Source organism: Macaca mulatta, chromosome 10 (genome assembly GCF_049350105.2).
Source record: "Macaca mulatta isolate MMU2019108-1 chromosome 10, T2T-MMU8v2.0, whole genome shotgun sequence".
Taxonomy (NCBI): domain Eukaryota; kingdom Metazoa; phylum Chordata; class Mammalia; order Primates; family Cercopithecidae; genus Macaca; species Macaca mulatta.
Window position 1 is genome coordinate 109,319,538 of NC_133415.1, and position 22,324 is coordinate 109,341,861.

The 22,324-nt window shown below is 47.2% G+C and overlaps 1 pseudogene across 1 annotated transcript; it reads right to left on the reverse strand.

Moving 5' to 3' along the window:
• Positions 1–103: 103 nt before the first annotated feature.
• On the reverse strand, positions 104–647 carry LOC144332196 (large ribosomal subunit protein P1 pseudogene; annotated as a pseudogene). Its single transcript, XR_013400059.1, has one exon. The product of XR_013400059.1 is annotated as a large ribosomal subunit protein P1 pseudogene (transcript).
• Positions 648–22,324: the final 21,677 nt, after the last annotated feature.

Sequence of the window (22,324 nt, forward strand, 5' to 3'; positions counted from 1 at the left end):
CACTCCCATTATTTGCACAAGGCTTTCAGGATCCTCCCTACACGGGTGATTTTCTCCATGTGTAGGAGGTGGACCTCTTGTAAAAGGTCCTTGAACATTTTGCTTTTTGTCTTTTTTTTTTTTTTTTTTTTTTTTTAAAGTTCAGCTTTTTATTGAACACGTTATAAAAGAGATTTAGTCAAAAAGACCAAAGCCCATGTCATCATCAGATTCCTCGAATTCTTCTTTCTTTGCTTCCACTTTCTTCTCCTCAGCTGGAGCAGCAGCAGTGGAGGGGGCAGGACCTCCTGCTGGTGCAGCACCAGCTGCTGGAGCAGGTCCACCAGCCCCTACATTGCAGATGAGGCTCCCAATGTTGGCATTGGCCAGGGCCTTTGCAAACAAGCCAGGCCAAAAAGGTTCAACATTTACACCGGCTGCTTTAATGAGGGCATTGATCTTATCCTCCGTGACGGTCACCTCATCGTCATGCAGAATGAGGGCCGAGTAGATGCAGGCGAGCTCGGAGACGGAGGCCATAGCGCGGGCAAGTGTGGGGCTGGCGCTGCCGGACGCGGTGCTAGTCGCCGGATGAAGTGAGGCCCTCACTCCAACGCGGCCTTAGCTTTCTCGGAAGGACCGAGCACCTTCGCGACAGCTGAGGAAAGACTGCTTTTTGTCTTAACTCTCAGCTTTCGATATAGCAGAAATAGAAGGAGCCAAGATTACTTCTTTTGCCTTCCAGATTATTTATGAGTGTTTTCAAGCAAACTGGAGTATGTGAGTTATTGTCACAGCCCACTCTGAAGAAATCCAAATAAGAAAAAAAAAATTGGTTGTAACCAGTAATCTCAAGATGGGGCAGGTTTTAGATTGTCTTCATTTAACCAGTAGATACTTAGATCTGCGGTCAGCAAGCTACAGCTCACAGGCCAAATTCGGCCACCTGCCTATATTTGCACGGCCTTGTGAACTAATAATGATTTTTATATTTTTTCACGGTTAAAAATATCAGGCAGAGCGTGGAGGTGTGCACCTGTAGTACCAGCTACTCTGGAGGATGAGGCGGGAGGATTGCTTGAGCCCAGGAGTCTGAGTTCAGCCTGAGCAACATAGTGAGACCCTGTAGCTATAAATATGTATATATGGCAACAAATATATATATATATGATGACATGAAAATTACATAAAATCCAAATTTTAGCACCTATGAAGTTTTATTGGAACACAACCACACTCATTCATTTACATATTATCTATGGCTGCTTTCGTGCCACAAAATTTCCACATTGTCTATGGCTCTAGCTTTTGTGCTTACAATGGCAGGCTTGAATTACTGCAACAGAAACCAACATGGCCCACAAATATTTACTAACTGGCCCTTTACAGAACAAGTTGGCCAACCCCTAGTTTACGCTAATCTCATATGTTAACAAGCAGAAGCTGGGTGCGGCGGCTCACATTTGGAATCCCAGCACTTTGGGAGGCTGAGGTGGGTGGATCACTTGAGGTCAGGAGTTCGAGACCAGCCCAGCCAACATGGTGAAACCCCGTCTCTACTAAAATTACACAATTAGTTAGGCAGGCTTGGTGGCGGGTACCTGTAATCCCAGCTACTTGGGAGGTTGAGGCAAGAGAATCGCTTGAACCCGGGAGGTGGAGGTTGCAGTGAGCCAAGATTGCACCATTGCACTCCAGCCTGGGCAAGAGAGCGAGACTCCATCTCAAAACGAAACAAAACAAAAACCAGGAAATGTATTCATTAGTAGATAGATTCATCTTCACAAACATATTTGTCTGGAGGACAAAAATGTAATTTTATAAATTTTTTTTTTTGTATTTTTATTTTTTGAGACAGGGTCTCCCTCTGCCACTCAGTTTGGAGTGCAGTGGCATGATAATGGCTCACTGCAGCCTCATCCTCCCAGGCTCAAGCGATCCTCCCACCTCAGCCTTTCCTTTTTTCTTTTGAGACAAAGTCTCGCTCTTGTTGCCCGGGCTGGAGTGCAGTGGTGTGATCTCGGCTCACTGCAACCTCTGCCTCCTGAGTTCAAGCGATTCTCCTGCCTCAGCCTCCTAAGTAGCTGGGATTACAAGCACCCGCCACCACGCCTGGCTAATTTTTGTACTTTCAGGAGAGTTGGGGTTTTACCATGTTGCCCAGCCTGGTCTCTAACTCCTGACCTCAGGTGATCCACCCGCCTCAGCCTCCTAAAGTGCTGGGATTACAGGGGTGAGCCATCGCGCCCAGCCCCACCTCATCCTTTCTAGTTGCTGGGACCACAGGCATGTACCACCACACCAGGCTAATATTTTTAAGATATTTTTTATAGAGTCTCTTGCCCAGGCTGGTCTTGAACTCCCAAGCTCAAGTGATCCTCCTGCTCAGTCTCCCAAAGTGCTGGGATTACAGGTGTGAGCTCCCACACCCAGCCTATAAACTGTATTTTTGTGTATAGCTCCATCCAGGGCACTACCAGCTAAAGATGGGGATCCTCCAAAAGGGGAAATTGCCAAAACTCCTTAGAGCAAGTGCACCAAGGACGTAAATTAGAACAAAATCTGCTGTACATTTGGATTTCACAATTCCTCAAAAATGGTATCCCCCATATCTTTGACCTAGCTTACGACACACTTTGCAGACCATAGTTTTGTCTAGAAAATAGTGTTTTCTCGATCCAGTCAATTTCATGCAATATTTTCATGTTAAAATGCATTAGATGTCATTTTTGGAGCCTTAACTTAAAGTTACTCAACTCTGCTGTTACAGCATAAACTCAAATTTTATTACCACAGCCTGTGGTTTAAAAAGAGAAATTGAGGCCTGGCAGGGTGTCTCAAGCCTGTAATCCCAGCACTTTGGGAGACCGAGGCAGTAGTATCCCTTGAGTCTAGGAGTTCAAGACACGCCTGGGCAACATGGTGATACCGTAACTCTACAAAAAATATACAGAATAGTCTGGATAATGGAGCCTTGGGAGAAAAAGTTTAGAAAAAAAAAAAAAAAAAGAAAAAACAAAACAAAAAACAAGCAAACAAAAAAAAAAGTGATTGAGCATGGGGGTGCGTGCCTGTGGTCTCAGCTACTAGGGAGGCTGAGGTAGGAGGATCACTTGAGCCCAGGAAGTCGAGGCTGCAGTGAGCTGTGATATCACCACTGCAGTCCAGGCTGGGTGACAGAGTGAGACCCTGTCTCAAATAAATAAATAAATAAGACCAGGTGCGGTGGCTCATGCCTGTAATCCCAACACTTTGGAAGGCAGAGGTGGGTGGATCACCTGAGGTCAGGAGTTCAAGATCAGCCTGGCCAACATGATGAAACCCTGTCTCTACTAAAAATCCAAAAATTAGCTGAGCATGGTGGTGTGCATCTGTAGTCCCAGCTTCTCAGGAGGCTGAGCCAGGAGAATCACTTGACCAGAGAGGTGGAGGTTGCAGCTAGTCGAGATAATGTCACTGTCCTCCAACCTGAGCAACAGCGTGAGACTCCATCTCAAAAATAAATAAATAAATAAATAAAATAAAAGAAATGAAAAGTAAAAAGAGAAGTTGATATGTAAATGATAACCGCTGATCACTGCAGCTGCCTAAATCCTAAAGTGTTTATCAGAGCAGGCTGACAGCTCAGACTGTCTGCAGAATGCATTCCCTTGCAACTGTAGGTGGTGCACGCCTCCCAGCACTTTGGGAGGCCTAGGTGGGAAGATCACTCGAGCCCAGGAGTTTGAGACCAGCCTGGGCAACATAGTGAGACCCTGTCTCTACAAAAAATACAAAAATTAGCTGGGTGTGGTGGCGTGCACCTGTAGTCCTAGCTACTCAGGAGGCTGTGCAGGAGGATTGCTTGAGCCTGGGAGGTCGAGGCTGCAGTGAGCTGAGATTGCACCACTGCACTCCAGCCTTGGCAACAAAGTGAGACCCTGCCTCAAAATTTTTTTTTAAAAAACGATCTTTATGTTAGGGCTACGTAAAAACAAAGAAGGAAGAAAAGATGCAGAAGTGTCCTGTCACCACAGGGATTTCTGTGCACCAAGCTGCCTTCCCCCAGCATCCCTAACCCCTGGCAGCCACTAATCTCCATCTCTAGAATTTCGTTTTGAGAGTGTTCTATAAGTGGAATCATACAGTCTGCGATCTTTTGAGAGGGGCTCTTTTCATTTAGCCTAACTTCCTTGAGGTCCAGCCTGGTTGTTACCCACACTATGAGTTCAAGCCTTTCTCTCACTGAGTACCACGTGCCCCACCTTGTTGAACCACCCCCTTATGGAGGGACATGTGGGTTGTTTCCAAAAGCTTTGGTATTATAAACAGCTGCTATAGAGAATCACGCACAGGCTCTCGTGTGGACACGAGTCTTCATGACTCTGAGATAAATGCCCAGAAGTACAATTTCTGGATGATGGAGTAAGTGCGTTTCAGCCCGCAGCAATTTTTTTTGAAAGTTTGAATTAGAGGCTGATAGAGTCTGGCTCTGTGTCCCCACCCAAATCTCATCTTGAATTGTAATCCAAATTGTAATCCCCATGTGTTGGGGGACAGACCTTGTGGGAGGTGATTGAATCATGGGGCTGCTTCCCATCTCTCCTATCACATCCTCCGACTTTCTTTTTTTCTTTTTCTTTTTGTAGCACCTATTACTATGGGACATTATGCTTTCTGTTAACCTGTTTCTTGTTTCTGCCTTCTCCCCATAGACAGGGACTGTGATATTGTAATTTATAATCAGAAATAAATACTTGGTCTTCATCCCTCCCCATGTCCTGGCATCCAACTCCTAAACCCCTTAGAATTTCCAAAGTGATGTCTGGTGGCTAAGGGCACTTGGACAGCCTCAGGATGGAATAACCTGTGACTTTTTAATCACAGGTTTAAAAATCTGTGATTGGAGGGTTGGACCTTTCAGTCCCACCCTTCAACCTCTGGGGAGGAGAGAGATGCTCAAGGTTGAGTTGATCTCCGTTGACCAGTGATGTAATCAATAATGCCTATGTAATAAAGCCTCCATAAAAACCCAAGGGACAGAGTGTGAGGAACCTCTGGATAGCTGAGCATCTGGAGGTTCCTGGAGGGTGGCACGCCTGGGGAGGACATGGAGGCTCTGCACCTCTTCCCCCTCGCCTTGCCCTGTGTACCTCTTCTGGCTGGCAGATCATCTGTATCCCTTGCAGTATCCTTTACAATAAAAAACCATGACGGCCGGGTGCGGTGGCCCATGCCTGTAATCCCAGCACTTCGGGAGGCTGAGGCGGGCAGATCACGAGGTCAAGAGATTGAGAACATCCTGGCCAACATGGTGAAACCCCATCTCTACTAAAAATACAAAAAATCTCAGCACTTTGGGAGGCCAAGGCGGGCGGATCATGAGGTCAGGAGATTAAGACCATCCTAGCCAACATGGTGAAACTCTGTCTCTACTAAAAATACAAAAAATCAGCCGGGCTTGGTGGCAGGTGCCTGTAGTCCCAGTTACTCAGGAGACTGAGGCAGGAGAATCACTTGAACCCGGGAGGCAGAGGTTGCAGTGAGCCGAGGTTGCACCACTGCACTCCAGCCTGGGTGACAGAGCAAGACTCCGTCTCAAAAAAAAAAAGAGCCAGGTGTGGTGGCAGGCACCTGTAGTCCCAGCTACTCAAGAGGCTGAGGCAAGAGAATTGGTTGAACCCAAGAGGTGAAGGTTGCAGTGAGCTGAGATTGCACCACTGCATTCCAGCCTGGGCAACAGAGCAAGACGCCATCTCAAACAAACAAACAAACAAACAAACAAACAGAAAAACATGACAAAAGTGTCTCCCTGAGTTCTGTGAGCCACAGTAGCAAATGAATCAAGCCAGAGGAGCGGGTCATGAAAACTCTCAATCTCTACCCGGTTGGTTAGAGATTCAGGTCAGCCTGGGACTTGTGGGTGTCACCTGAAGTGGGAGGCAGTCTTGGGGACTGAGTCTTCATCCTGTGGGATCTGATGCTATCTCCAGGTAAGTAGTGTCACAATTGAATTGGAAGACCCCCAGCTGGTGTCCACTGGGGAATTGCTTGATGTGTAGGAAACACCCCCACTGACACACACATATACATTATAGTAACCAGAGGTAGAATGTGGTAAGTGTGAGAGCATGAGCAATGGTTTTGTTTCTCTTGTCTTTTTTTTTTTTTTAGACGGAATCTCACTCTGTCACCCAGGCTGGAGTGCAGTGGCGCCATCTCGGCTCACTGCAATCTCCGCCTCCTGGGTTCAAGCGATTCTCCTGTCTCAGCCTTCTGAGTAGCTGGGATTACAAGTGTGCACCACCACGCCCAGCTAATTTTTGTATTTGTAGTAGAGACAAGGTTTTGCGGTTTGTGTTGACCAGGCTGGTCTTGAACTCCTGACCTCAAGTGATCCGCCCACTTCGGCCTCCTAAAGTGCTGGGATTACAGGCATGGGCCACTGTACCAAGACTCTCTTGTCTGTTACAGGGAGGGTGTCTATTGTGTTTATTGCCATATTCTCAGCATCTGGGACAGGGCTTGGCGTATAACAGGTACTCAATATAAAGTTTTATTTTTTGTTGTTGTTTTTTGTTTGTTTGTTTGCTTTTGAGTCAGAGTCTCTCTCTGTCTCCTAGGCTGGAGTGCAGTGGCTCAATCTCAGCTCACTGCAACCTGTGCCTCCCAGCTTCAAGGATTCTCCTGTCTCAGCCTCACAAGTAGCTGGGATTACAGGCACATGCCATCATGCCCAGCTAGTTTTTGTATTTTTAGTAGAAACAGGGTTTCACCATATTGGTCAGGCTGGTCTCGAACTCCTAACCTCAGGTGATCCATCTGCCTTGGCCTCTCAAAGGGCTGGGATTGCAGGCGTGAGCCACGAAGCCCGGCCGAGTTTTAAAAACTGTCAGACGTATGGAAAGGTTGCAATAGTGCAGAGTTCCTGTGCCCCTCTCACCCAGCTGTCTCTGAACTTAACAGGCTACACAACCGCAGTACAGTCGTGAAAACCAAGACATGTGATATTCGGACAGCACTGTTAACAATTTTATTTGAATTTCCTTCATGAATAGAATTCACTCCATGAATATGTTCTTTCTGTTCCAGAACCAGCACCCAGAATGTATTGACTTATCCCTCCTTAGACTCCTCCAGCCTGGAGCAGTCCTCAGTCTTCCCTCGTCTTGTATGACCTTGATCGTGATCAGTTTTTTGGTACAGCGGACCCTTGAACAACACAGAAGTTGGCCGGGCGCGGTGGCTCACGCCTGTAATCCCAGCACTTTGGGAGGCCGAGGCGGGCGGATCACAAGGTCAGGAGATCGAGACCACGGTGAAACCCCGTCTCTACTAAAAATACAAAAAATTAGCCGGGCGAGGTGGCGGGCGCCTGTAGTCCCAGCTACTCGGGAGGCTGAGGCAGGAGAATGGCGTGAACCCGGGAGGCGGAGCTTGCAGTGAGCCGAGATCGCGCCACTGCACTCCAGTCTGGGCGACAGAGCGAGACTCCGTCTCAAAAAAAAAAAAAAAAAAAACAACAACAACAACACACAGAAGTTAAGGGCACCCCTAGCCCCCATGCCGTCAAAAATCCATGTTTAACTTTTGTTTTTGTTTTGGAGACAGTCTTGCTCTGTCACTCAGGCTAGAGTTCAGTGGCGCAATCTCATCTCACTGCAATCTCTGCCTCCCAGGTTCAAGCAATTTTCTTACCTCAGTCTCCCAAGTAGCTGGGATTACAGGCATGCACCACCGCGCCCAGCTAATTTTTGTATTTTTTGGTAGAGATGGGGTTTCACCATGTTGCACAGGTTGGCCTCAAACTCCTGAGCTCCGGAATTCTACCCTCCTTGGCTTCCCAAAGTGCTAGGATTACAGGTGTGAGCCACCACGTCGGGCCACCATGTTTTAACATTTGGTTTCTGTTGTTTCTGAGACAGGGTCTTGCTCTTGCTCTGTTACCCAAACTGGAGTGCTGTGGTGTGATCTCGGCTCACGGCAGCCTCAACCTCCTGGGCTCAAATGATCCTCCCACCTCAGTTTCCTGAGTAGCTGGGACTACAGGCATGCACCACCACGCCCAGCTACTTTTTCAAAATTTTTTGTAGAAACAGGGTCTCACTATGTTGCCTAAGCTAGTTTTGAACACCTAGGCTCAAGTGATCTTCCCACCTCAGCATCCCAAAGTGTTGGGGTTATAAGCGTGAGCCACTATGCTTGGCCCATGTTTAACATTGGACTCCCCAAAAACATGACTACTAATAGCCTACTACTGACTGCCTTACTGATAACATAAACAGTTGATTAATACATATTTTGTATATTATATGGATTATATACAGTATTCTTACAATAAAGTAAGCTAGAGAAAACAATTATTCATAAATCAAAGAAGATAAAATACATTTACTATTCACAAAGTGGAAGTGGATCATCATAAAGGTCTTCGTCCTTGTCATCTTCACATTGAGTTGGCTGAGGAGGGAGAGGAAGAGGAGGGGTTGGTCTTGCTGTCTCAGGTGTGGTGGAGAAAGAAGAAAATCTGAGCAGAGGTGGGCCCGCAGTTCAAACATGTGTGGTTCAACAGCCAATTGTACAATGAAGAACAGCGATCGGCTATTCGGTAGAATGTCCCTCAACGTGGGTTTGAAGGGTGTTTTTTCATGATGGGAATGTGGTCGTGCATGTGTGGAAGTGATACTGGAGAAGCGCTATGGTGGCCTTCTCAGTGCCTCGGACCAGGGGTTCGTGTTGTGTTCGTGCCCCTCACTGTGGACATTAGCTGTGCTCATTGGACGATCCTGGTGTTCACCGGGCTATGATGGATGTCTGCTCCGGAAGGGTATTTTTCCCCTTGTTGTTAATAAATACATTAGGGGAACTACTTTGAGGTTGCACCAATCCTGCCTCCTTAGCCTTCCACCCACTAAGCTGAGCATGCATCGGTGGGCCGTGGCTGCGACAATTATTTCCGCAGGGTTTGGTGCTTGCCTAATGGTGATTTCAATTTTCCTCTCCTTCTACATTTTTTATTGATTGGAATTCTGCTGTAAGGAAGAGCTGGTCCTTTGCTGTTGATTGATGGATGGATTTCAGTATGGACTTATGGGTGTTTATTTTATTCTATTAAAATCTGATATTTTTGTTATTTTCTGACTTCAACCTTACCACCTTTGGCATTAGGAGCTCCTTTGGGTTGGCACTTGTGTTCTGTGAGCAAGCCCCTTCCTCTTCTGAGCAATTCCTTACTTTCTGGCAACCCAAGATGCTCCATGCTCATCTGGTTCATTGCCTGCCTTCATCCTGGAATCAGCCACTTCCCCAAGGGGCCAGGTTCCTTCTCTTGGAGAATGGTGTTTAGAAGCCAGGACCTGGTTACTAGGAGTGCTTGTTGATGTTGGGCTGCTATTGCTCTTGGGCCATCTTGTAGGAAATATAAATGGGTGCATGAAGCCTCTCCCCGAACACAACTGTGGTTCTGCACCTGTCTGGGTATATGAATGTGAAATACCGTGATCCTATGCTGACCTCTCCAATTCTAGAAAGACACTTCAGGTTCATTCCAGCCATCCTCCTTCCCCTTCCTTACAACTTCTTTCTCCAACAGCAGGAAACCTGGCTTTAATGATCTATATTTACTTATATGTTTGATATAGTTTGGATCTGTGTCCCCGCTGAAATCTCATGTTGAAGTGTAATCCCCCGTGTTGGAGGTAGGGCATGGTGGGAGGTGATTGGATCATGAGGGTGGATTTCTCATGAATGGTTTAGCACCATCCCCTTGGTGCTGTTCTTGTTGGTTAGTTCTTGTGAGATCTGGTTGTTTAAAAGTGTGTGGCACCTCCCCTCACCCCCTTTCTCCTCCTCTGGCCATGTGATGTAGCTGCCCCTCCTTTTCCTTCCACTGTGATTGTAAGTTTCCTGAGGCCTTCCTAGAAGCCCAGCAGATGCCAGCACCATGCTTCCTGTACAGCCTGCAGAACTGTGAGCCAATTAAACCTCTTTTCTTTACAAATTACCCAGTCTCAGGTATTTCTTTATAGCAATCCTAATACAGTGTTCCATTCTAGTACACACATAAAGAACTGCAGACCCATAGTCCATTAAGAACACATATATTAACTAGATTGCATATTTGGGGACAGCTCATTTCATCTTGAGCCTCACAGTATCCAGTCACGATGTTGTCTTCCAAAGTTACTCAGTGTGGCTGGGTATGGTGGCTCACGCCTGTAATCCTAGCACGTTGGGAGGCCGAGGGGGGCGGATCACTTGAGGTCAGCGTTTGAGACCAGCCTGACCAACACGGTGAAACCCCATCTCTACTAAAAATACAAAAATTAGCTGGACGTGGTGGCACGCACCTGTAATCCCAGATACTCAGGAGGCTGAGACAGGAGAATCACTTGAACCTGAAAAGTGGAGGTTGCAGTGGGCCGAGATCGTGCCACTACACTCCAGCCTGGATGACACAGCGAGATTCAGTTTCAAAACAAAAAAAAAACAAAGTTAGTTAGTGAGTTTTTCCTTCTCTGGCCCCTTCTGGTGGTTGTGTTACTTATTTGTTATTGTTTGTAGTTTTGTGTGTTTTTTAGAGACAGTGTCTTGCTCTGTTGCCCATGCTGGGGTGAAGCAGTATGATTATAGTTCACTGCAGCCTTGACCTCCCGGGCTCAAGCTATCCTCTCACCTCAGCCTCCTGAGTAGCTGGAACTACAGGCGTGCAACACTACGCCTGGCTTTTTTTTTTTTTTTTTTTTTTTTTGTAGAGATGGGGTCTCATTTCATTTGTTATTTGTTAGGTTCATTTGTTAGTGTTTGTATTTCATTTTGGGTTCCTTTTGGATATGTGAAGTTACATGAAGTATCGTGATTAGCCTAAGAGTCAGGGAGAGATATATTCAGAGAAGTGTCTCTTTCCTCATTCCTGCTCCCCGTACCATTTCCTCCTTCCCACCTCTCTCCCATACACCCAGTGTAAGTAACCAGTCTCTTTGGTTTCTGCTTTCTTCTTCCTGTACTTTTTGTGTTTCACAAACAAGCAGATACAAATATATTTTCTTCTGTTTCCTTCTTTCTTGCATGAAGAGTAGATACTATGGGCCTGCTGCTGTGGCTCACGCCTGTAATCCCAGCACTTTGGGAGGCGGAGGTGGGTGGATCACCTGAGGTCAGGAGTTCAAGACCAGACTGGCCAACACGGTGAAACTCTGTTTCTACTAAAAATACAAAAATTCGCTGAGCATGGTGGCACACGCCTGTAATCCCAGCTACTTGAGATGCTGAGGCACAAGGATTGCTTGAACCTGGGAGGCAGAGGTTCCAGTGAGCCAAGATCTTACCATTGCACTCCAGCCTGGGCAACAGAGTGAGACTCCATCTTAAGAAAAAAAAAAAAAAGAGTAGACACTATGGCTATTCTTTTGGACTTTGCTTCTTTTCACTTAGCAGTATATCCAGAGGTTACTCCATGTCAGCTCGCAGAGGTCTTTCTCTTCTTTTCTTCCAGCTTTACAGAACTTCGTTGTGTGAACGTGCCACACTTTACACAGCTGTGCTCTCAGATATGAACACGCAGGGAGCGTCCAAACATTTGAAATTACAAACAATGGTGCAGCGCCTAACCTTGTGCCTATGTATTTTGGTATTGCTGAAGCTGTAATTTCAGGGTAGATACCTAGAAGAGTGATTGTAGGTTAGAAAGGTAAGTGCACATGCAGTTTTGTTAGGTATTGCCAAATTTCCCTCTAAAAGGATTGTGCCAATTTGCATTCTCACAAGAGATGCTAGTACAAGTGTTGAGACTGACGTGTGGCTAGATGGCTGGAGAGTTGGCAGACAGCTCACCTCGCAGCATCAATGTTAGAACCGGTGCTTACACGGCTTGCAGTTACTAGAGAGAGCCACTAGATGGCAGATACAGCCCATCACAGAGAACAGTGAGCACACCTTTTTCCAGATTTTGCTTGACGGACCTGTGATAACAGTTGTGTAAGTTGAAGTAATAGAATGTTTCTAAATGACTAATAACACAACAACTAGCTGTTTTGGAGTTTGTTTTTTGTTTTCTTGAGACAGAGTCTCGCTGTCTTGCGCAGGCTGGAGTGCAGTGGCGTGATCTTGGCTCGCTGCAGTCTCTACCTACCTCTGAGTCCAAGTGATTCTCCTGCCTCAGTCTCCCGAGTTGCTGGATTACAGGCACATTCCACCACGCCCAGCTAATTTTATTAATTTTTTGTAGAGACAGGGTTTCACTATGTTGCCCAGGCTGGTCTCAAACTCCTGGCCTCAAGTGATCCTCCTGTCTCGGCCTCCCAAAGTGCTGGGATTACAGGCATGAGCCACCGCTCTGGCCACAACTAGCATTTGTAATACTAGTAGTAATAGTAACATTATTTTCATTAGCAAGTAACATTTTTCATTTGATTATTTATTCATACAATAAGTGGATATTTGTTCTATGTGCTGTTATAGACACTGGGATGGAGAGATTTAAAAACACACACAACCATCAGCCTGCATAGAGCATTCATTCTCCTGGGAGAGAGAGACAGGAAATACAAAAGCCAAATACGTAGTCTATCGGGGGGCGGAGGTGCTATGGAGAAAGAGCACAGAAGGGGAATAGGGCGTGTGTGCATGTATGTGTGTGTGTGTGTGCGCGAGTGTGTGTGGAGAAGGGGAATAGGGCATGTGTGCATGCATGTGTGTGCGTGTGTGCGCGTGTGTGCGCGTGTGTGTGTGGAGAAGGGGAATAGGGCGTGTGTGCATGTATGTGTGTGCGTGTGTGTGCGTGTGTGTGTAGAGAAGGGGAATAGGGCGTGTGTGCATGCATGTGTGTGCGTGTGTGCGCGTGTGTGTGTGGAGAAGGGGAATAGGGCATGTGTGCATGCATGTGTGTGCGTGTGTGTGCGTGTGTGCGCGTGTGTGTGTGGAGAAGGGGAATAGGGCGTGTGTGCATGTATGTGTGTGCGTGTGTGCGCGAGTGTGTGTGGAGAAGGGGAATAGGGCGTGTGTGCATGCATGTGTGTGCGTGTGTGCGCGTGTGTGTGTGGAGAAGGGGAATAGGGCATGTGTGCATGCATGTGTGTATGTATGTGCGCGAGTGTGTGTAGAGAAGGGGAATAGGGCGTGTGTGCATGCATGTGTGTGCGTGTGTGCGCGTGTGTGTGTGGAGAAGGGGAATGGGGGTGTGTGCATGCATGTGTGTGCGTGTGTGCGCGAGTGTGTGTGGAGAAGGGGAATAGGGCGTGTGTGCATGCATGTGTGTGCGTGTGTGCGCGAGTGTGTGTGGAGAAGGGGAATAGGGCGTGTGTGCATGCATGTGTGTGCGTGTGTGCGCGAGTGTGTGTGGAGAAGGGGAATAGGGCGTGTGTGCATGCATGTGTGTGCGTGTGTGCGCGTGTGTTTGTGGAGAAGGGGAATAGGGCGTGTGTGCATGCATGTGTGTGCGTGTGTGCGCGTGTGTGTGTAGAGAAGGGGAATAGGGCGTGTGTGCACGCATGTGTGCGCATATGCGTGCAAGTGTGCGTGTGTGTGTATAGAAGGGGAATAGGGGGTGTGTGCGTGCATGTGTGCGCATATGCATGCAAGCGTGCATGTGTGTGTGTGTGTGTGTATAGAAGGGGAATAGGGGGTGTGTGCGTGCATGTATGCGCATATGCATGCAAGCGTGCATGTCTGTGTGTGTGTGTGTAGAAGGGGAATAGGGGGTGTGTGCGTGCATGTGTGCGCATATGCATGCAAGCGTGCGTGTGTGTGTGTGTGTATAGAAGAGGAATAGGGGGTGTGTGCGTGCATGTATGCGCATATGCATGCAAGCGTGCATGCGTGTGTGTGTGTGTATAGAAGGGGAATAGGGCGTGTATGTGTATGTGCGCATGTGTGCGCATATGTGTGCAAGCGTGCGTATATGTGCGTGTGTGTGCGTGTGTGTGTATGTGGTGAGCAGGGCAGTTAGTTTACAACCTTAAACAATGTGATCAGGGAAGGACTCACTGAGAAGCAGCTGACTGAGAGAGGAAACTGTAAGGACAAACTGGGAGGGAAGGGTGTATGGCAGAGCCTGCAGCCAGAGCAGCCTGGCATGATGGAGGCACCAGTGCAGGGAGAGAAGACACGAGCAGCAATGGAGCAGGGTGTGGACCATAGAGGCCCTGTAGGCTACTGAAAGGACTTTGGATTTGTCCTCGTGTGAAAGGAGAGCCGTGGGAGAGTAAATCAAATCCCTCAGAAGCCCAGAAGGTGGCTGTCTTCAGCTCACTCCCCTCACCACAGATCACCCCCCATTCACCAGGTACTTACTGATGGCTACCATGGGCCAGACCTGATTCCAGGATTTGATCGTGAGAGGAGCTTGTGTCAGAGGGTGTGAAGCAGAGCTACTCCATCTTAAACAGGAGCAGGTAAAATGAGGCTGACACCTACTGGGCTGCATTCCCAGATGGTGAAGGCATTCTAGGTCACAGGATGAGATAGGAGGTCAGCACAAAATGCATGTCATAAAGACTTGCTGATAAAACAGGTTGCAGTAAAGGAGCCGGCCAAAACCCACCAAAGCCAAAATAGCAAAAAGAGTGACCTCTGGTAGTTCTCACTGCTACACTCCCACCAGTGCCATGACAGTTTACAAACGCCATGGCAACATCAGGAAGTTACCCGATATGGTCTAAAAGGGGGAGGCATGAATAAGCCACCCCTTGTTTAGCATATCATCAAGAAATAACCATAAAAATGTGCAACCAGCAGCCCTCGGGACTGCTCTGTCTACGGAGTAGCCTTTCTTTTATTCCTTTACTTTCTTAACAAACTTGCTTTCACTTTGCACTGCTGACTCACCCTGAATTCTTTCTTGCACGAGATCCAAGTACCCTCTCTTGGGGTCTCGATCGGGACCCCTTTCCTGTAACCCTTGGACTCTGGACCCAGCGGGCTCAGACAATCTGGGGGTGGTGGGCAACAAGCCTTCCTTCCCAGAAAGGACATGCGTGCAGTCAGGAAGGGCTGTGCACTGCTCTGAAATGGACCGGAAGGTCTGTGGAGGCCATTGGCAGAAAACTAGCCTGTGCAGGGTGCCCTTCAGGGGGTCCTCAGCCTTCGATCGTGTTTGAGCTACTTAGTGGTTCTGTAGGCTGGGCGTGGTGGCTCACACCTGTAATCCCAGCGCTTTGGGAGGCGGAGGTGGGCAGATAACCTGAGGTCAGAAGTTCAAGACCAGCCTGGCCAACATGGTGAAACCCCATCTCTACTAAAAATACAAAAATTAGCCAGGTGTGGTGGCAGGCGCCTGCAGTCCTAACCACTCGGGAGGCTGAGGCAGGAGAATCACTTGCATCAGGGAGCTGGAGGCTGCAGTGAGCTTAGATCACGCCACTGCCCTCTGGCCTGGGCCACAGAGTGAGACTTTATCTCAAAAAAAAAGAAAAGAAAAAAAGAGAAAAGAAACTGTGTGACTTGGACAGTGGGGATAGCTTTGGGTTCCCCACCCTGCCCATCCAGTCTGGTCTCAGCCCACCTACCTTGCCAGACATCCATCCATTCCCTAAATATTAACTGACTCCCATGAGCCAAGCAGGCTCTCAGCACTGAGCATGCATAGGTAATAGAATCCTATGAGTTGTCAGCCTCTTAGAGGCTGTTAGACAGTGGGGAGCAGACAACAGCAATGACACATGACTATACAATAGCATATCAGCAGAGGATCGGCCTAGAAAGAAGGATGCACCAGGACGAGGGGGCTCCTGAGCTTCACGGTCAGGGAAGACCTTTAAGAGGGCACTTTGGAACAAAGCATGCACAGCACGTGCAAAGGTCCAGAGCTCCGCTCCTTCCCACCAAGGGTACACGCTGCCCTTAATGACACATTTGTTACCATTGCAACGGGGTTTCTATCTGACTCACAGCATTAAAGGAGATGCTTCAGGAGGGCAGAATCCACCACCATTGGGTCTCCACTGCCAAGCCTAGGCAATACCTGCCTCACAGTAAATGCTTAATAAATGAGTTACTATAATACAAAAATATGAAAATGAATTACTATAATAACTCATTTATTATATAACTAATATTATATATTAGTTTTTTATATTACATAACTAATATTATATATTAGTTTTTTATATTACATAACTAATATAACAAATATAACTAATAATTTGGCGATGTGACCTCAAAACATTAACCAAATTTTTCTTTTTTTTTTTGGTGACACGGTCTCAATCTCTTATCCAGACTGGAGTACAATGATGCGGTCTTGGCTCATTGCAGCCTCGATTTCCTAGGCTCAAGCGATCCTCCAACTTCAGTCCCCTGAGTAGCTGGGGCTACAGGTGCATACTACCACACCCGGTTAATTTTTAAATTTTTTGGAGAGACAGGGGTCTCACTTTGTTGCATAGGCTGGTCTCAAACTCCTGAACTCAAGCAATCCTCCTGCCTTGGCCTCCCAAACTGCTAGGATTACAGGCATGAGCCACTGCACCTAGCCACTCAATACATTTTTTAAACTAAGATATGAATTTGCATATGCCAACCTTACTAAATTAGCCCTTATCTTCCATTAGTTCTCTCATTTCCTGGTTATTTTCCTACAATGTATCATTGCTTGAAACCCAAACCTTATTTCCTTTGTTATATAAGATCAGGCGCAGTGGCTCACACCTGTAATCCCAGCACTTTGGGAGCCCGAGGTGGGTGGATCATCTGAGGTCAGGAGTTTGAGACCAGCCTGGCCAACATGGTGAAACGCTGTCTCTACTAAAAATACAAAAATTAGCTGGGCATGTTGGCGGCACCTGTAGTCCCAGCTACTCAGGAGGCTGAGGTAGGAGAATGGCTTGAGCACGGGAGGCAGAGGTTGCAGTGAGCCGAGCTCATACCACTGTACTGTAGCCTGGGCAACAGAGCAAGACTCTGTGTCAAGAAAAAAAAAAGTTATATAAGCCTGAATCTAACCATTTCTTTGAGTTTTACTTTTTTCTTTTTTTTTTTTTTTTTTGTATTTTTTAGTAGAGGCAGGGTTTCACTGTGTTAGCCAGGATGATCTCGATCTCCTGACCTCGTGATCCGCCCATCTCGGCCTCCCAAAGTGCTGGGATTACAGGCTTGAGCCACCGCGCCCGGCCGAGTTTTACTTCTTTTCTACAAACTCTCGTGCATGTAAATATTAACAAAAATTATATGTTTTTTCTCCTGTTAATCTGTCTTTTGTTACTTTAATTTGCAGATCCCAGGTGCTGAACTAAAGAGGGTAGAAGAAAAGTTTTTTCTGCTTAACATATTCAACTCTCTACCCTCAATATATTTGGCTGTTATTATTCTGGTTTACATGTATCCTAACTTAACCAGTTCCCTGCTGGTGGATGTCTAGGTTTCCCTGTTTTGTTATTACGAACACATATGGTACACGTCTTTCTAGATCGGGCAGGGTTTGCTGATCTCCACTTCACGCAGCGCAACCACCATCTGCCAGTGTTGGGGTTTATTCTACAGTCAGCAAACACTGTTGGCACAGCCAGTCAGAGAAACTGAAAACAGAAAGCAGAAACGGCTTACACTGGACTAATTTTAGAATTTCTAAGTACTTTTAAGTGATGACTCATCCCACTTAAATTCAAAGCTGTTTGCTGTGCCATCTGGCTCACCAGAACAGGAAAGCCTTCTCCCGCAACCTGGAAAAAGGCCAGAGAGGAAGACAAACAGAGGAGTCAACCCCGTGGGAATGCCGACTGAGTGTTAGCTCCCCGTGGACAGGAATGTCGCTGCATGAAAAGGCTGCAGTACGTCTGGGCCTGTTTTTTTTTTTTTTTTTCCATAAAATGTTCCTTTTTTTTTTTCTTATTACAAAGCAATGCAACAAAAAGCACAAGAAATCAAAAAGGAAAAAATAGATACATTGGACTTCATCAAAATGAAAAATGTTTATGCTTCAAAGGAAATGGAAAGAAAGTGAAAAAACAACTAAGGGAATGGAAGAAAATATTCTCAAATCATCATCTAACGAAGGTTGTCTTAGTCTGTTTGGGTTGCTGTAACAAAATATCATTTTAGGTGACCAGGTGGCTTAAACAACATATTCAGTTGGCCCTCCGTATTCACGGGTTTCAGGCCTTCGACTTCAACCAACCTCAAAGAAAAAATATTTTTAAAAGCCAATACAGCCGAGTGCGGTGGCTCATGCCTGTAATCCTAGCACTTTGGGAGGTCAAGGTGGGAGGATCACTTGAGGTCAGGAATTCAACACCAGCCTGGCCAACACATAGTGAAACCCTGTCTCCACTAAAAATACAAAAATTAGCTGGGCGTGGTGGCGGGTGCCTGTAATCCCAGCTATTTGGGAGGCTGAGGCAGGAGAATCGCTGGAACCCTGGAGGCGGAGGTTGCAGTGAGCCGAGATCGCGCCATTGCACTCCAGCCTAGGTGACAGAGCACTCTGTCTCTAAAAAAAAAAAGGAAAAAGAAAAAGCCAATACAACAATAACTGCACTATGAACTGTACTGTGTATTATCCTGCCTTTTCAACAGAATAGACTGAACATCCTTTAACATTTTTGATGGTGCAAGATCATGTCTCATAAGATAAATATTCAGGCCAGGCATGGTGGCTCACGCCTGTAATTCCAGCTGTTTGGGATGCTAGGTGGGCAGATCGCTTTAGTCCAGGAGTTTGAGACTCGCCTGGGCAACATAAGTGAGACCCTGTCTCTAAAAAACTACAAAAATTAGCCAGGTGTTTTGGTGTGCACCTGTGGTCCCAGCTACTCAGGAGGCTGATGTGGAAAGATGGTTTGAGCCTGGGAGGCGGAGGTTGCAGTGAGCCAAGATGTTGCCACTGCTCTCCAGCCTGGTGACAGAACAAGATTCCATCTCAAAAAAAGAAAGACAAAAATTTCCTCAGAGTGCAAAGCTTGCCAGTATTTAGAAACCCTACATTAGTCTTCATTCAGCAACCAAAGTCATTCATGTGTCAAACATGAACTATCCCTAGAACTCCATATTTCTTGGGATGTGTGAGACACTGCCAGAATAATTATTCAAGCACTGTGTAGGCCGGGTGCAGTGGCTTATGCCTGTAATCCCAGCACTTTGAGAAACCGAGGCAAGAGGATTGCTTGAGCTCAGGAGCTCAAGACCAGCCTGGCAACATGGTGAAAGCCTGTCTCTACAAAAAAATAAAAATAAAAATAAATTAGCCGAGTGTGGTGGTGCCCTCTTGGAGTCCCAGCTACTCAGGAGGCTAAGGCGGGAGGATCACTTAAGCCCAGGAGATTGAGGTTGCAGTGAGTTGTGATCGTACCACTGTACTCCAGCCTGGGTGACAGAGCAAGACCCTGTCTCAAAAAAAAAAAGAAAAAAGAAAAGAAAAGAATGAGTGGGAGGGCCAGGCGCAGTGGCTCACACCTGTAATCCCAGCACTTTAGGAGGCTAAGGGGGGGTGGATCACAAGATCAAGAGATCGAGACCATCCTGGCCAACATGGTGAAACCCATCTCTACTAAAAATACAAAAATTAGACGGGCGTGGTGGCAGGCACCTGCAGTCCCAGCTACTTGGGAGGCTGAGGCAGGAGAATCACTTGAAAAAGAGCGGTGGAGGTTGCAGTGAGCTGGGATGGTGCCACTGCACTCCAGCCTGGGCAACAATGAAACTCCGTCTCAAAAAAAAAAAAAAAAAAAGAAGTACTGGTACCTACAACAGACACAAAAGCCACATACTAGATGATTCCATGTGTGTGAAATGTCCAGAAGAGGCAAATCCATGGAGCAGCCAAGTAGAATGGTGATTGCCAAGAGCTCAGGAGAGGAAGGGCTAATGGCCCTGAGGTTCTTTTTAAGGTGATGAACATGTTTCTTTGGAGACAGGGTCTCGTTCAGTTGCCCAGGCTGGAGTGCAGGCTTTTTCTTTCCTTTTTTTTTTTTTTTTTTTTTTTGCAGTGGTGTGGTCACAGCTCACTGCAGCCTCAACCTCCTGGGCTCAAGTGCTCCTCCCATCTCAGCCTCCCGGGCAGCTTGGACCACAGGCCTGAACCATCATCCCCAGCTAATTTTTTCTATTTTTTGTAGAGGCAAGGTCTTACTATGTTGCCCAGGCTGCTCTCAAACTCCTGGGCTCAAGCAATCCTCCTGCCTTAGCCTCCCAACACGCTAAGGTGTGAGCCACCATGCCTAGCCCCTACTCCTTCTTTTTTTTTTTTTTTTTTTAAAGATGGAGTCTTGCTCTGTCGCCTAGGCTGGTGTACAGTGGCACGATCTTGCCTCACTGCAACCTCCGCCTCCCAAGTTCAAGCAATTCTCCTGCCTCAGCCTCCCGAGCAGCTGGGATTACAGGCGCCCGCCACCATGCCCGGGTAATTTTTGTATTTTTAGTAGAATGGCGTTTCACCATGTTGGCCAGGCTGGTCTCGAAATCCTGACCTCAGGTGATTCACCCACCTCCGCTTCCCAAAAGTGCTGAGATTACAGGCGTGAGCCACCGCGTCCGGCTGCCCCCACTCATTCTTAATCACACCACCTGACTTTCTCCACATTGATCACATTAGGATATTATACTGTTTATTTACAGAAAATCCGTGTCCCTCTTCAGCCCACTGGGCTCTTCAGTACACTGGACGCTCCATGCAGGCACTGAGTTTTGTCTGACTTACCACTGGTTGTCTGCCCGGCTCACAGCTGGTGAATGAGTGATTGGAGACACACCTGCTCCCTTGATTTAGGCCTCTGGGAAACAAGGGCAGAGTAATCTCAGGGAGAAGAAAGAACTGGTAATTTCCAGGTAGGAAAAATCCTTTGGTGTGGCCGTGAGACGCTGCATTCTTCTTGGTCACAGCTCCCTCTGCTTTGATAATCATATAATCAACTTTATCTTTCTCTGAATCGTTCACGTAAAAGGGAGGTGTTGGAACACAAGGTGGGAATGGGTGTGTTGGGGTGGCCGAGGAAGTCAGGGGGAGCCACTGTTGCTGGGAATGAATTCCTGAAACTTGCTGGTCCCACCAAGATGCAAATCTTGCAGCAGTTTTTTTGTTTGTTTGTTTTTTATGGTTTTTTTTTTTTTTGAGACAGAGTCTCGCTCTGTCGCCCCGGCTGGAGTGCAGTGGCCGGATCTCAGCTCACTGCAAGCTCCGCCTCCCGGGTTTACGCCATTCTCCTGCCTCAGCCTCCAGAGCAGCTGGGACTACAGGCGCCCGCCACCTCGCCCGGCTAGTTTTTTGTATTTTTTAGTAGAGACGGGGTTTCACCGTGTTAGCCAGGATGGTCTTGATCTCCTGACCTCGTGATCCGCCCGTCTCGGCCTCCCAAAGTGCTGGGATTACAGGCTTGAGCCACCGCGCCTGGCCTTTTGCAGCAGTTTTTACAGTTATCCTGTGGAAGAAGGGAGGATCCCACTCTGAGCCCAGGATTATCAGAATGCTGATAATCCCCTCCGATCAGCTTTTTTAATTTTAATTTTAATTTTTTGTGGTTTGGGGAAGATTTGCCAACCGTATTCTCTTTTCTGGCGAGGAAAATTTGTATCCGCCCAACGAAATCAGGTATTTAACTTCATTCAACAGTTATTTGATTCTATTCTCTACTAGATTCCTACGGCTTCTGTAACCCTAAAGTACCACAAACTGGGTGGCTTAAAACAACAGACACGTGGCCAGGCATGGTGGTGGCTCACACCTGTAATCCCAGCACTTTGGAAGGCCTAGGTGGGTAGGCAGATCACCTGAGGTCAGAAGTTCAAGATCAGCCTAACCAAAACGGTGAAACCCCGTCTCTGCTAAAAATACAAAAAAAAAATTAGCTGGGCATGGTGCTGGCGCATGGCTGCAATTCCAGCTACTCGGGATGCTGAGGCAGGAGAACTGCTTGAACCTGGGAGGTGGAGGTTGCAGTGACAGTGAGACTCCATCTCAAAAAAAAAAAAAACAACCAACAACAACAGTCATGCATCCTCTCACAGTTCTGGAGGCCAGAGGTCTGAAATCAAACCATCAGCAGGGCCATGTTCTCCCTCCACATGCTCTTGGGGGAGGATGTTTCTATGCCTTTCTCTTCGCTGCTGGTGTTGCTGGCAGCTCTTGGCACTTTTTGGGTGTAGGCTTATCACTGCAGCACCTGCCCTGGGGTCAGATGGCTCTCTCCTCACTGTGCCTCTTCTCCTTTTCTTTTTTTATTTTTGAGACAGGGTCCCACTCTGTGGCCCAGGCTGGAGTGCAGTGGTGCAGTCTCGGCTCACTGCAACCTCCTCCTCCCCAGGCTCCAGTGATCCTCCTATGTCAGCCTCCCGAGTAGCTGGGACTTCAGGCTCACGCCACCACGCCCGGCTAATTTTTTGTATTTTTAGTAGAGACAGCAGTTTACCATGTTGTCCAGGCTGGTCTCGAACGCCTGAGCTC